This window comes from Odocoileus virginianus, chromosome 13 (genome assembly GCF_023699985.2).
Source record: "Odocoileus virginianus isolate 20LAN1187 ecotype Illinois chromosome 13, Ovbor_1.2, whole genome shotgun sequence".
Taxonomy (NCBI): Eukaryota; Metazoa; Chordata; class Mammalia; order Artiodactyla; family Cervidae; genus Odocoileus; species Odocoileus virginianus.
In genome coordinates this window covers 56,490,093-56,504,629 of record NC_069686.1, presented here as the reverse complement: position 1 = coordinate 56,504,629, position 14,537 = coordinate 56,490,093, and the positions used below count along the sequence as shown (strand labels likewise).

Below are 14,537 nucleotides of genomic sequence, written 5' to 3'. Positions count from 1 at the left end.
TTCTCAAGCAGCTTGCTAGATGCCGGCAAGGAAGTGGAATTTCCTTGAGAAAGCCTCAGAGGAGGCTGGCTAGAGTTTGGTCAAGGAGAGAATCTTTGTCAGGATTAACATCTATATGCCATAACATTATATTGTGGTGAAATATTAGTGTAATAGGTGGTGTTACAAGAGTTAAACTCAATTTTTATTGTACAGAAGTAACCGGGTATTTTAAAGGAAAAGGAGGAAGTGGAAGTCTGAAATGAGGGAGAGCCAGCCAGTCAATCATCAGACAGAAGAGAAGAAAGGACATTATAGAAGTTCTAGTAAAAGCAAGAGGTTATGGTGTCACAGAAATCAAGAGAGTACACATCTTAAAATAATAATCAGATTCTTAGATGCTTTAAAATGATCTCATTAGATAAGAGCAGAAAAATGCTCATTGATTTGACTATTGAGAGGTTATTAGTGATTTTAAAAGAATACTTTTAATTAAGTAATATATCAGTTATACAGCTATGTGAGTTTCCTTTTCCTACAAACAAAATCTCTTCTGGTTTAGTAGTTTAAGAAAACAACCAGATACTTAACTCATAAATCCCTGGGCTAGCAAGGTGACTAGGTTCGGTTGAAATTTTTTAGTCTGGGGCAGATCTGACTGATCTCAGGTGAGCTTGCTCATGGATCAGTGGTCAGCTGGGAGTTCCCCCAGCTAAAATAAGTGGGGCATCTTTCCACATGGTCTCAAATCCTCCAGGAGTGTGTCACTGACTTGCTCACATGACGTTCACAGGGTTCAAGAAGTAAGAGTGGATGTACTCAAAGATTATTAAAGCTCTGCTCATAACACAGAGAACATCCTTTCTGTAGCATTGTACCTACAAGAGTAAGATGGAAAACAGCTCAGATTCAAAGGGCAGAAAAACAGACTCCACATCTTGATGGAAGAAGCTGCAGTGAATTGCCCTTTTCTCAGTCTACCATTTGCACCAGCAAAACATTCTTGGAATTCTGGATATCTGCCAGAGCCACAGCCCTTTATGGACAAAAATGACCTCAAGTAGTTATTTTAACATGAGCCTTTTATAAAGTCAGAGTGAAAAAGAGCACAAAGTCTTCTATAGTCCTTTAAATCCATGGAGTATTTAAAAAAAAAGAGAGAGAGAGACACTTCCCCTGCTTCACCAAGGCAACAGAGTAAGTGGTCTCCTTAGCAGAAAATTAAGGTCTCATTTAACCTAATATCCTCACCTTCAAAATGTGATTTAAAAGACTTCTTGTTCCTAGTAATTGGAGGGCCAGGCTATTGGCATGTACCCTCCTGCTGAAAACTAAAAAAGCTGGATAAAATATCACAAAAGAGCAACACGCAGACCACGGGACAGTAAGCAATTACCAGACCAAAATGAAGGAATAATGAAAACCCAGAGGTTTTTGCCAGCACAGAAACTGACTTTGCCCTGAAGGTATCTAACTTCTTGGCAGTTGCCTTCTGAGAATGGGACAAAAATCAAAGGCTAGAATTCAACTAAACTGAGAAGCTGAATAGGACTCTTTCTTCTTGGTAAGCCAAGACCCTAAAGAATTTACCCTTAGGCCAAGAGTTGAAGGTGAAGGAGAAATGGCAGATTCTGGGAAGAATTATAGCCGTGTACTGAATTATATGGATCAAGTCTTGACTTGATGCAGTGACAGACTTTGTCTTTGAAAAGTCATTTGTCAAATTAGCCCTAAAATAGTTCTTCATACAGAATGCTTATCCCACCAAAAATGATCACTAGATGCATATACATGCTAGACTCTATGAAGATAAGCAGAAAAGGGAGAAAAAGAAACCAGAAGCACAGTAAAATGCAGACATAAGATGTTAAGATAATTAGACACCAACTATAAAACAGTTGTGGGGTTTCTCTGGTGGCTCAGCATAAGAAACTGCCTGCAACGCAGGAGACCACCTGAAATGCAGGAGACACGGGTTCAATTCCTGGGTCAGGATGATCCCCTGGAGATGGAAATGGCAGCTCACCCTAGTATTTTTGCCTGGAAAAATCTCACAGACAGAGGAGCCTGGCAGGCTACATTCCATGAGGTTGCAAAGAGCTGGACACAACTGAGCAATTAAACCACCATCGCCATCATAAAACACTTAAGCTGACCTTATTTAAATAAAAGGATAATCAATTTAAAGATATCCATAGAGGGCTTGGTACTGTGAAGAGTGACAAAGCAGGTTTGAAAAGAAATAAAACCACCCAGAGGGATTGGGCAGAGAGGGAGGTGGGAGGTGGGATCGGGATGGGCAATACATGTAAAACCATGGCAGATTCTTGTCAATGTATGACAAAAACCACTACAATATTGTAAAGTAATTAGCCTCCAACTAATAAAAAAAAATTTAAAAAAATAATAAAATCTCATTAAAATTTTCAGTGCAATAAACAGTTGGACTACTTCTGTAAAAAAAAAAAAGAAATAAAACTTCTAGAAAAAATATATATTTGAAATTAAATTATCTGTGAGGAGACTTAAAAACACACAAGGAGAGCGGAAGAGACTTGATCTATATGAAGATAGGCTGAAAAGAATTATCTAGAGTTCCATCCAAAAAGACCAAAGGAGACACAACCATGGATGAACACAACAAGGTCTGAATATGTCATTAGAGTTCTAGAGAGAGATAAAGAGATGGTGAAACAGCAGATATAACTGAAGAAGTGGTGGTTGACTTTTTCTTTCTTTTGTTTTATTCTGAAAGACAGTAATCTGCAGATTCAAGAATCCCACAGATCCCACGCAGGATAATTAAAGAGAAACTTGCCACTAACTTCATTACATTGAAACTTCAGAAGGAAAAAAAAAGGCTAAGAGAAAAATCTTATGAGAAGCCAGAGGCAAACAAAACATAAAGATTATCTTCAAAGGGGCAATAGTTAGACTGACGGTTGACTTCTTAAGAGCAACCAAGTATGATAGAAGAATCATCTCTTTAATGTGTAAAACATTTTGTGACTGTTGGTGAAAAAAGATGTTTGCAATCAAACAAGGCTAAGAACAGTCAGCATGGCAGACTTTCACAGAAAAAAATCTAAAAGTTGGACTTAAGGCAGAAGGAAAATGATTCCAGGCATGTCTGAGGTATAAGAATAAAAAGCAAAGAAGACAGGACTCTGTGGGAAAAATACATGTTGGGGACTGAGTGAGCTCTGAAATCAGGGATTGTCATTTTTTTCCTACACAGGGTCCAGAGTGTAAATATTGTAGGCTTTGCACACTCTGTGCTTTCTTTTGTGAGTATCCTGGTGTCATGGTGTAAAAATAACCATAGATAATGTATAAAAGAATGAGAACGTGACTGAGCTTCAATCAAACTCTGTTTATAGAAACAGAGTGTGGGCTGGATATAGGAAGTTGGCTATAGTTCATTGATCCCTAAGTTAAAAAAGGGGATGACAGAGGATGAGATGGTTGAAAGGCATCACCAACTCAATGGACATAAGTTGGAGCAAACTTTGGGAGATAGTGAAGGTCAGGGAAGCCTGGTGTGCTGCAGTCTATGGTGTTGCAAAGAGTCAGACCTGACTGAGCTATTGAACAACAAAGTTAAGGAAACTTGCAGCTCTATTCCTGAACTCTTTGAGTTTACCTCCAAGCTGAGGAGGAAGCAGCTAAGGACTAAGTACATTTGCATCCCTTTCTTACTGCTGTAGTTTAACAAGAGTCAAACTATAAAAAGGCCAGTACTCCATGTTTTGTGGGGGTCTGACTCCTCCCTCCACAGCCTCAGGTAAAGCCCTGGGAGATTATTACACAGTTTCTTTCTGTGTCCACTTAACTTTTCTAATTGTAGGAAGTATTCATCAACAATGAGGTGACTAGGGTGAGCTATATGAAGTGCAAATCTGACAACGCCATTTCCCTGTTTAAGGTTTTTAAGGACTTCTTTGTCTCACTGTTATTGTTTAGTCACTCAGTCGTGTCCCACTCTTTCAAGACCCCATGGACTGCAGCCTGCCAGGCTCCTCTGTCCATGGGATTTCCCAGTTAAGAATGCTGGAGTGGGTTGCCATTTCCTTCTCCAGGGGATCTTCCCGAACTTGGGATCAAATCGTGCACTGGCAGGCGGATTCTTTAGCACAGAATGCTCTCTGTCTGGTTATCAAGCTCCAGTCCCTCAAAATGACACAAGGGCCCTTGTTGATTCAGTGTTTGATTTTTCTCTTTAGCCACTTCTCTCCCACTCTGTCAAAGCTTGTCTGATCACTTCAATTAAGGACCATGGCCTCCTGAGAATGATGTTCTGGCTACTTCTTTGAGATCACCCAGGTTGTTTTTTCTGCCCTCTTCATTCCCACTTTGTGTAGCTGGCAAATGCTAGTCTTTTCTCAACCCAGATAATGCTTCCTCCACAAAATGATGGTGCCCCAAATTCAACACACACACACCTCTGACCTCCCATCGTGTTTTGCCAATGTGCTGCAGCAGGCAGGCCACACAGTACATTCTTGCTTGTCACATGAAGCTGTGATGTCCTGGAGCATCTCTTATTTCTGTGTCCCAGCATGTTGTAGAGTAGGCACTCAATTAAGTGTGTGTGTATTTTAATGAATTAGTGCACGAAGCAAAAACAATGATAATAGGAACAATCAAAAAATCCCAACCAAACTGAACCACCTTCAGTTTATCATAGATTAAATCTAAGTTAAAATCACCCATTAATCAAGCAACCCATAAATATCTCTTGAGTATGATTATCATGAGGTTAAATTAATCAAAATATTATTGTATAGTAATTGTTATTATTACCCTGAGCATTTTACTATGACTTTATTATTTTATCTATAATATTTAAATACACCTTTTTCAAAGATTTTTTGATGTGGAGTATTTTAAAGTCTTTATTGAATTTGTTACAATGTTTTTTTTTTTTTTTATGTTTTTTTTTTTCTTTTTTTGCTACAGGTCATGAGGATCTGAGCCCCCTATCCAGGGATCAAAGCTTTACCCCCTCCACTGGAAGACAGAGTCTTACCACTGGATCCAGGGAAGTTCCTAAATGCATCTTTAATTTGGATGAATATGTGGAAATAATGGGAGTGGATATAAAGGCAAAAGGAGCTTTTTTATTCAACTCCATAATTTGGAACAATTTAAATATTCATATCAGTTGACCAATTACATGTGTGTATTACACATTCATGGCTATTTAGGTTATTAATTCTTTTAGTTAATTATTTCAACTTTCAAATTTGAAACATCAAGAAGAACCCCTGGAGAAGGGAATGGCTACCCACTCCAGTATTCTTGCCTGAAGAATTCCATGGACTGAGGAACCTGGGGTCACAAAGAGTCAGATACGACTGGATGGCTATGAACACATTCATTTCACTTTCAATGTTAAATGTTAGCATTTATAGAACTTATATGTGTTTTTAGATTTTTGTTATAGTACTTACATAACTTTTAGCAGGCCTTACATGGTACAACAGCAATTTGTTTATGCCTGCCAACATTTTAGTGCATTTCATTGGTTCATTGATTTAAAACACATAATGGAACTACCGGTGTGATGTTATTTTCCCTTAATTATTTAAAAAATAAATGACTTCAAAATAGTTCTACAATATTAGCCCTATTCTTTTTTAATAACAAATTTCCAACCATAACATGTTTGTGGGTTAGAGCATAATTTTCTTTTATTGCTTATTTCAGTAAAGTACAACATTTTCATGTAATATGGAGTTAATTTAATATTGACTAGTGTGAAATGAAATCATTTGGTGTTCATTTGAATGTCACATATATTTTCTTAAATGTTTCATTACAATTTAACAATATTTAATAGCCATTAAAAATAAACTGCTACCTACATATTTGCCTTGGTTCCATTAGCATGCTATGCTTATGGCTTTGAATTTAAATGGTGAGCATGATTGTCTCAGGTCTTATTAAGGTAGGTAGATAATCATATGGGAGTTTTCTTAAGGGTACCTAAGTGAGTTAAAATAAGCTGGAGTCTAATATTATTTTTGTTCCCCTTCTACATTTGAGAAGCTTAGTTTGAGGCTTATAGAGTAATATTTTGAGAGACTTAAAAACTAGATGAAAAACTACTCTCTAGGGTAAATATTTTCCAGGACATTAACCCACTGTTGGTACTGGTTAATTAGTTTCCCAGATTTGTTATCAAGGAGTAAAGTCCGGAAATAATAGAGCAGTAGGTGAGATGTAGAATAAATAAGTGGGGCAACAAAATCTTGATCATTTGGGTTGTTCTTCATGGTCAGTGTGTTTGGGCAGGTCACCAAACTGTAGGACCCTAGAGTGATAAAGTGAAAGAGTTAATTGCTTAGCTGTGTCCAACTCTTTGCGACCCCATAGACGGTAACCTCCAGGCTACTCTGTCCATGAAATTCTCCAGGCAAGGATACTGGAGTGGGTAGCCGTTCCTTTCTCCAGGGGATCAACCTGACTCAGGGATCGAACCCAGATCTCCTGCATGGCCAGCAGATTCTTTGCAATCTGAACCACCATGGAAACCCAAGTTAGGTTAAAAAGGTGAAAGGTAATGTGACTTTATTAAAACCTCAAAATATGAAAAATCCTTTAGAAAGATTAACTAAGGAGCTTGGTAAAATTGTTAATATATTCTTTTAAATTCTAAATCATAATAAACTTATTTTGAATAAGGAATATAGGAAGCTAAAGAAGGATTTAGTAACTTGATCGATTTCCTAGTTCACCAGTGGGGTAAGATACCATGTATGTGACTGAAGCAGGAATATAATTTTGAGTATCTTACTCTAAACAACAACAATTTGAAGTTCACGGTGAATCTGGTGTGGTCTCATCAATGACTGGGTTATCCTCTTACTTTTCATTATTAAATCAGAATTACATTTATTCTCATTGTCACTATTTAGCTAATATATGGTGGATATAATAGATGGAAGATGTTACTCCTGTTGTTTTGATTAGGCATAGTTATATATTAGATTACAACAGCTAATAACTTCACAAAGTATTTGGCTCACTGTATCATAACTGTTTAAGAATTATTCATCTGAAAAGAATCAAGGAGCTGGTAGTGTTTATGGAGAGGATACCCATAACAATGGTGGCAGTACCAAGATTTTTCATGGACTTAATCACAGAAGTCTGAGTTAAAATTGAGCCAACACACAAAAAGTAAAATACTAGGTGCTAGCAAAAAATGAAGAAATGAAGCCTCCCACTATTACCAGGAGTATATATTTTTACAACCTCTTCAGAGGGCAATTTAGCAATATGACAAAAAGTTAATGATGTTATAACCTATAACAAACAATAAATATCTTATATGTAAAACTCTCACATATAAACACAAGAAGGCATGTACCAGAACAATAACGCTCAGTGATTCATTTTTTTTTATAATACTAGAATTATAAACAACCTCACATTCATCTATGGGAACATGGAAGAATATATTAGAGTATATTCATAAATGGGATATTGCTGTAGGGGAGCTAAAAGTTTTCCTTGACCATCTTAGAGTTCCTAGCTGGGTCTGAAAATTAAACTGATAAAGACAGACTAATGAGAGAAAAGTTTACATATTTATTTAATATAGTTTTCATGTGACATAGGAACCTACATAAGGAAACAAAGTCTCAAAGAAATGGTGAGTATGGCATACTTGATGAAGAGTTGACAGTCATAGAGAAATATGATTGGCCAAAGAACATGAGGCAGGTGGAGTAAACTAGGGGGTAACTTAGTAAAGCCTTGAAGTTTGTTCAGATTCCGCTCAACACCTGTCTTTGGAGAAAAAGATGATCCTTTTCTCCAGGTATCAGAAGGTTTCAGGGGAAGGAGGGGAGGTCAGAGTAACCTTTCTGCTTCTGCCATTTTCTCAAACTTCTTCAGCTTAAAATATTCAATATGCCAAGGTGTCATATTTTAGAGTAGTGTGTACCAACCCCAGTTGATATTAATTAGAGTTACTGCTACTAACATAGATAAAACTCAAAAATGAAATATTAAGAGCCAGGTGAACACTGGGAGTTCCGTTTGGTGCTCTGTGATGACCTGGGTGGGGTGGAGTGGGGAAGGGAGGGGGTATAAGAGGGATACACATATGCATACAGTTGACTCACTTCGTTGTACAGCAGAAACTAACATGGTATTGTAAAATAATTATACTTCAGTAAAAAAAAAAAAAAGAGCAAGTGTATACTTTTACATGCAGTACAATACTATTCAAAAAGGTAACAAAAGCTGCAAACCACATATGTAAGTTTTTGAATACCTAACTATCTAATGAGAATGTAGAGTATAATATGCATCAAAAGTCTTATGATTTTAACATATACAGGGTCAGTTTCTATAGATTTAGTACATTCTCTGATTTCCTCTCTGTACAGAAACTGGTAAGGGTCCAAGAGATCTTCAGTCATTACCAACAAACAAAAACCTTTCTTTTAAGAGCACTGACCTTTGAATAGTGAAACTGAAGGAGAAAGGGAATGAAATGATACAGGTGAAAAGGACAAAAAGGAACTTCAACTCTATTTGTAATGTTCAGCTTCTTAAAAAAATCAGAAACAATTATTTCCTAATTTAATCTTTAATGACCCCTAATGTTGACTATAATGCTTTTTTTATATCACTTTATTCTTACTTGAATGCCTAAAATAGTCCACAATAAAGTTAAAATTCCAATAACAATAGAAACAACAAAAAAGACAAAATTTTCATAAAAGAAGATGAGGATTTAGGGAAGTGAAGACATTTCTCTGTTCCCATTGTGTTCAGCTCACAGTGCATCCTGTGCACTGGGTGAGCTAGGAAAACCTGGATCTTTTGATTTTAAATACAAAACATGATTTACAAAAGCAGAGCTCTTAATTGCTTCCTACACTCTGTTAGGAACCCAAATTATCAAAGAATACCTGACCCTGGAGGGTGAGATTGTATTTAAGAACCGGTCTAAATTTTGCTCTAAAGAACCGGACTAAATTTTGCTTGTTAGAGTTTTAAATTGATTCACTGTTTTCAAATAGTAAGAATTCAACCATTCCAGCTAAGGTGGATAGAAATAGAATGTTAACTAAAAAGTAGGTGTTTCTCTACATTATGGAAGGGAGGGAGTTACCTAACACAGGAAAAATCCTTCATTGTAGCTTTCTCACTCCTTTTCTCTGTAGTAAGATAGGCAGAACTAGTAAGCTTCAAATGTCTTTATAGTCACTAAAATTATTAGAGACTCAAGAGAGATTTAGAATTCCTAATTAAATTTTAAATCACAGACTACAGCTGATGACCATGAAAATAATTTTCTTAAGGAGACTATTTGGCAAAACCTCAATGGATAACTATTTCTTCAGGGACTTAAAAAGAAAGCCTTTGTGTGGATCACAACAAATTGTGGAAAATTCTTAAAGAGATGGGAATACCAGACCACCTTACTGGCTCCTGCGTACCTTTTATGCAGGTCAAGAAGCAACACATAAAATTGGACATAGAACAACTGACTGGTTCAAAAATGGGAAAGGAGTAAGACAAGGGTATATTGTCAGGCTGTTTATTTAACTTTTATGCAGATACATCATGCAAAATGCTGGGCTGGATGAATCACAAGCTTGATCAAAATTGCCGAGAGAAGTATCAACAAATTCAGATATGCAGATGATACCACCCTAATGTTAGAAAGCAAAGAGAAACTGAAGAGCCTCTTGATGAGGGTGAAAGAGGAGAGTGAAAAAGCTAGCTTAAAATTTAACATTCAAAAAACTAAGATCAAGATATCCGGTCCCATCACTTCACGGCAAATAGAAGGGGAAAAAGTAGAAGCAGTGACAAATTTTATTTTCTTGGGCTCCAAAATCATTGTAGACAGTGACTTCAGCCATGAAATTAAAAGACACTTGCTCCTTGGAAGAAAAATTATGACAAATCTAGACAATACATTAAAAAGCAGGGACAATCCTTTGCTGACAAAGGTCCATATAGTCAAAGCTATGGTTTTTCCAGTAGTCATGTATGAATGTGAGAGTTGGACCATCAAGAAGGCTGAGCATCAAATTGATGCTTTTGAACTGTGGTGTTGGAGAAGACTCTTGAGAGTCCCTTAGACTGCAAGAATATCAAACCAATCACTCCTAAAGGGAATTAACCCTGAATATTCATTGGAAGGACTGATGCTAAAGCTGAAGCTCCAATACTTTGGCCACCTGATGTGAAGAGCCAACTCATTGGAAAAGACCCTGATGTTGGAAAAGATTGAAAGCAAAAGGAGAAGTGGGCAGCAGAGGATGAGATGGTTAAATAGCATCACTGACTCAATGGACATGAATTTGAGCAAACTTCAGGAGATAGTGAAGGACAGGGAAGCCTGGCATGCTGCAGTCCATAGGGTTGCAAAAAGTCAGACACGACTTAACAACTGAGCAACAGAAAAAAGAATCTTGGGATTCTGGACAGGATTCTAAATAGAAATCTTTATAGTTCTCAATCTGAATTTTTACTTGGTCATTCTCTACCATGGCTGTATCTCAGGGCCGTTTGGAAATTTTGATTGTAAGTCAGTGGACTTTTGAATGATGTGGGACACCAAAGCCCTGCAGTCAAAGTCTATATATAATTTAGAGTGGGTCTTCCATGTGTGCCGTTCCTCTGTATCCTGAATACAGGATTCTTCTGTATTTACACTTCCAAATTCTTGGATTGAACCAACCTTGGATCGTGTAGTACTGTGGTATCTATAGTCAAAAAAATCCAGATATAAGTGGGCTTGTGCAGTGCAAACCCATGTTGTTCAAGGCCAACTGAATATGCAACATTTCTTTTTTTTTTTGGTTTTATTTTTTTATTTTTTTTTCCATTTATTTTTATTAGTTGGAGGCTAATTACTTTACATCATTACAGTAGTTTTTGTCATACATTGAAATGAATTAGCCATGGATTTACATGTATTCCCCGTCCCAGTCCCCCATCCCACCTCCCTCTCCACCCGATCCCTCTGGGTCTTCCCAGTCCACCAGGCCCGAGCACTTGTCTCATGCACCCAACCTGGGCTGGTGATCTGTTTCACCCTAGATAATATACATGTTTCAATGCTGTTCTCTTGAAACATCCCACCCTCGCCTTCTCCCAGAGTCCACAAGTCTGTTCTATATATGCAACATTTCTTGAAGAGAAGCTTTGTTTTCACTTGCAGACAAGTTCTAAGAAAGAGGACCTATGAGTTAAACTATGCTATTGCACATAAGGGGCTTCCCCCTTTCCCTCTTACATACAATAATCAGCCTGCCAATACAGGAGACTCAGGAGGCTTGAGCTAGATCCCTGAGTCAGGAAGATCTGCTGCAGGAGGAAATGGCAACCCCCTCCAGTATTCTTGCCTGGAAAATTCCATAGACAGAGAAGCCTGGTGAGCAGGCTATCATCCATGGGGTTACAAAGAGTCAGACACGTCTGAGCACAAATGCACACTATTGTCCAGAAAGGACTAGCATGACTGGCAGCCAGCGTTATCACAGGAAGCCCTTAATACCCATGTGTGCACTCTTTTCAGCGGGTGCTTTATCTCAATATCATCCCCCACACTCATCACTTCATTTGCTGCCTTACCATCTAAAATTGATGACCCATAGGTGTCTATCTGCTTCCCATATCTCTCCTTTATGGGTCTGAGACATCTCCCAACTGTTAACCTGGCATCTCATCTTGGATACGTCAAACAAATTTCAAACACCAAGTGTTCGGAATATGATCTTTCATCCCAAATGAGAGATTTGTTTAGTATACCCAATTTTATCAAATAGTAGCATCATTTACGTGACTGCTTAAGTCTGGTATATAGTTATCACCCATAAACTTTTCTTTCAAATCCTATTGATTTTAATTCTAAACTAGTACATAAATAGGGACCCCTCTGGTGGCTAAGAATTTGCCTTCCAATGCAGGAGATTCAGGTTGGACCTCTGATCAGGAATCCCACATTCTGCGAAACATCTGAGCCTGCAGGTCGCACCTAGAGAAAGCTTGTGCACTTCAAGAAAGAGCTTATGCACCGAAACAAAGACTCAGCATAGCTAAAATTTAAAACAACAACAAAAAATTTTAAGTAGTATATAGGATACTCCTTGTACATAGATCCTATCGGTTCTCTCTTCCAAATAGTTCATACCAATCATCTGTTTTCTGTTTCCATCACCCATGCTGGTCCAGGGTCTGTCATCTCTCTCACCTGGATAACCTCCATTAACCTGCCATGTCCACATTTGCTTCCTTCCCATCTGCATCTGGCATGTTTTACTTGCTCCAGTTATTTATGTAATTACTTGATCAAAATCTATTTTCCACTAAAAGGTATGTGTGTGCTAAGTCACTTCAGTTGTGTTCAACTCTCTGCAACCCCATAGACTGTAGCCTGCCAGGCCCTTCTGTCCATGGGATTCTCCAGGCAAAAATACTAGAGTGGGTTGCCATGCCCTTCTCCAGGGTGTCTTCCCGACCTAATGATCGAACCCATGTCTCTCAGGTCTCCTACATTGGTAGGCAGGGTCTTCATCACCAGCACCACCTGGAAAGCCCACTAAAAGGTAAACCAGGGAATCAGGAAACTAGCTTGTTGTCTCAGGTCCACATCTCCAGGACTCTGTAATTGCATTATATCGTCATCCTGCCGTATGTGCCCTAAATTCCGAGAAACAATTTCACATGTATGCATATGAATTTATTTTCAACATCAGCAGCATTGTCTTTATAATAACCTCGCAGTTCTCATAACCAACTATTTTAAGTTAAACAGTATATATTAAGAGAAAAATATCTGCTTTGTGTGTGTGTTATTAAAAAAATCATTTCTCTTCCTTAAAACTTAAAAGTACCTCGTTCCAGTCTTTACAGAGTTGTTGCCAAGATAATAAATAGACAGACTTGATTTTGATCACCTTCACTTGATTTTGCCTATTTTATCCTAAAGTAGCACCAGAGAATATGAAAGGTTACAATTCAGTAATAAAGGAAAAGGGAATTACATGCTGAATATTTCCAATGTGACAAGTTTTTTATATATTATTTCATTTAGTTCAAACAGCTTCCCGTATCTGCACTCCCATGCTCATAACAGCATTATTCACAGTACCCAAGATATGGAAACAATCTAAGTGTCCATCACGGATAAATGGATAAATATGTGGTATACATATGTGACGGAATATTGTTGCACCATGAAAAAGAAGATACTCCTGCCAATTGCAAAAAGTTGGGTGAAACTTAACAAGGATGTCATAATTTCCAAGCACATATCTGACAATTCTGTGTGGAATTAAAAAAAAAAAAAGTTGGATGAAACTAGAGGGTATTATGCTAAGTGAAATAAGTCAGAGAGAGAACGAGAAGTAATGAATAGTATCACTTATATGTGGAATCTTTTGTAAAAAAAAAAAATACTAAACTCATAGAAACAGAGATTAGAAAATGGTTGCCAGGGGCAGGAGGTAGATGAAGTAAGGAGGGGTATAAATTTTAGGTATAAGTTCGGTAAGATCTTAGGATCTAATGTATAACATGGTCACTAGAGTTAAAAACATTGTTGTTCAGTTGCCAAGTCATGTGGAAATCTTTGCAGTCCCATGAACTGCAATATGCTAGGCCTACCTGTCCCTCACCATTTCCTGAAGTTTGCCCAAGTTCATGTCCATTGAATCAGTGATGCCTTCCGGCCATCTTATCCTCTGTTGCCCTCTTCTCCTGCCATCAATCTTTCCCAGCATCAGGGTCTTTTCCAACAAGTCAACTCTTCATATCAGGTAGCCAAAGTATTGGAGCTTCTGCTTCAGCATCAGTCCTTCCAATGAATATTCAGGGTTGATTTAGTGACCCATGAAGGGATGATAGCATTGTATTGTATTGCATAATTTAATTGCTAAGAGAGTTCTCACCAAAAAATAAAAAGGTAAATATGTGAAAAAAATAAACAGTTTCTGGGTTGTTAAGTATTTATTTTATTCATTTCTACTTTATTGGTGGGGAAACTGACATTAACAGAGATTTAGTCATTTTCAAAGCATCTCAGGTCAGCAAATGGCTGGGCCAACACCCATGGAAATCCCTGATTCCAGTATTCTTGTTCCTCTTTCTACACTGTGTTCTTTCAATTCAGGGATGACTCAGGTCAACTCAATACCAGGATCATCCAGTGACAGAATTGTAAATCGAACGAGATTGATTTCACATACAAAGTTCAGAAGGAACTTTCCTCCAACATCCTATTTTATTGTTATGTTGGTAGGGGAGAAATTATTTTTTAAACCACAGGCAGGCCCTAATATAGTGATTTCCACATTGGCTATGTATGAGATTGAGTAGGGAGAATTCTATAAATCAGAATTTCTCAGGGTGGAATTCTGGTTTCAGTATTTTTACATTCTCCAGAGGATTCCAATGTGCAGCTAACGTTAGGATGCACAGCTCAAATATTTTTTTTAGAAATGTATCACAACTTTTAAAATTCAGTATACAAATAAACATTATGTTTTATACAGAAAATAATTATTCTTTAATGTGGGAAG

General features: G+C 37.5%; 1 protein-coding gene and 1 non-coding gene across 2 annotated transcripts in view; one reads left to right on the top strand and one right to left on the bottom strand.

Annotated features, from left to right (window-relative positions):
* DPP10 (dipeptidyl peptidase like 10) overlaps positions 1–14,537 on the bottom strand; it is a 1,494,592-nt gene that overhangs the window by 801,604 nt on the left and 678,451 nt on the right. The window lies entirely within an intron of this gene.
* LOC139038114 (small nucleolar RNA SNORD121A) lies at positions 13,242–13,309 on the top strand. Its single transcript, XR_011491061.1, has one exon. It is a non-coding gene; the product is annotated as a small nucleolar RNA SNORD121A (small nucleolar RNA).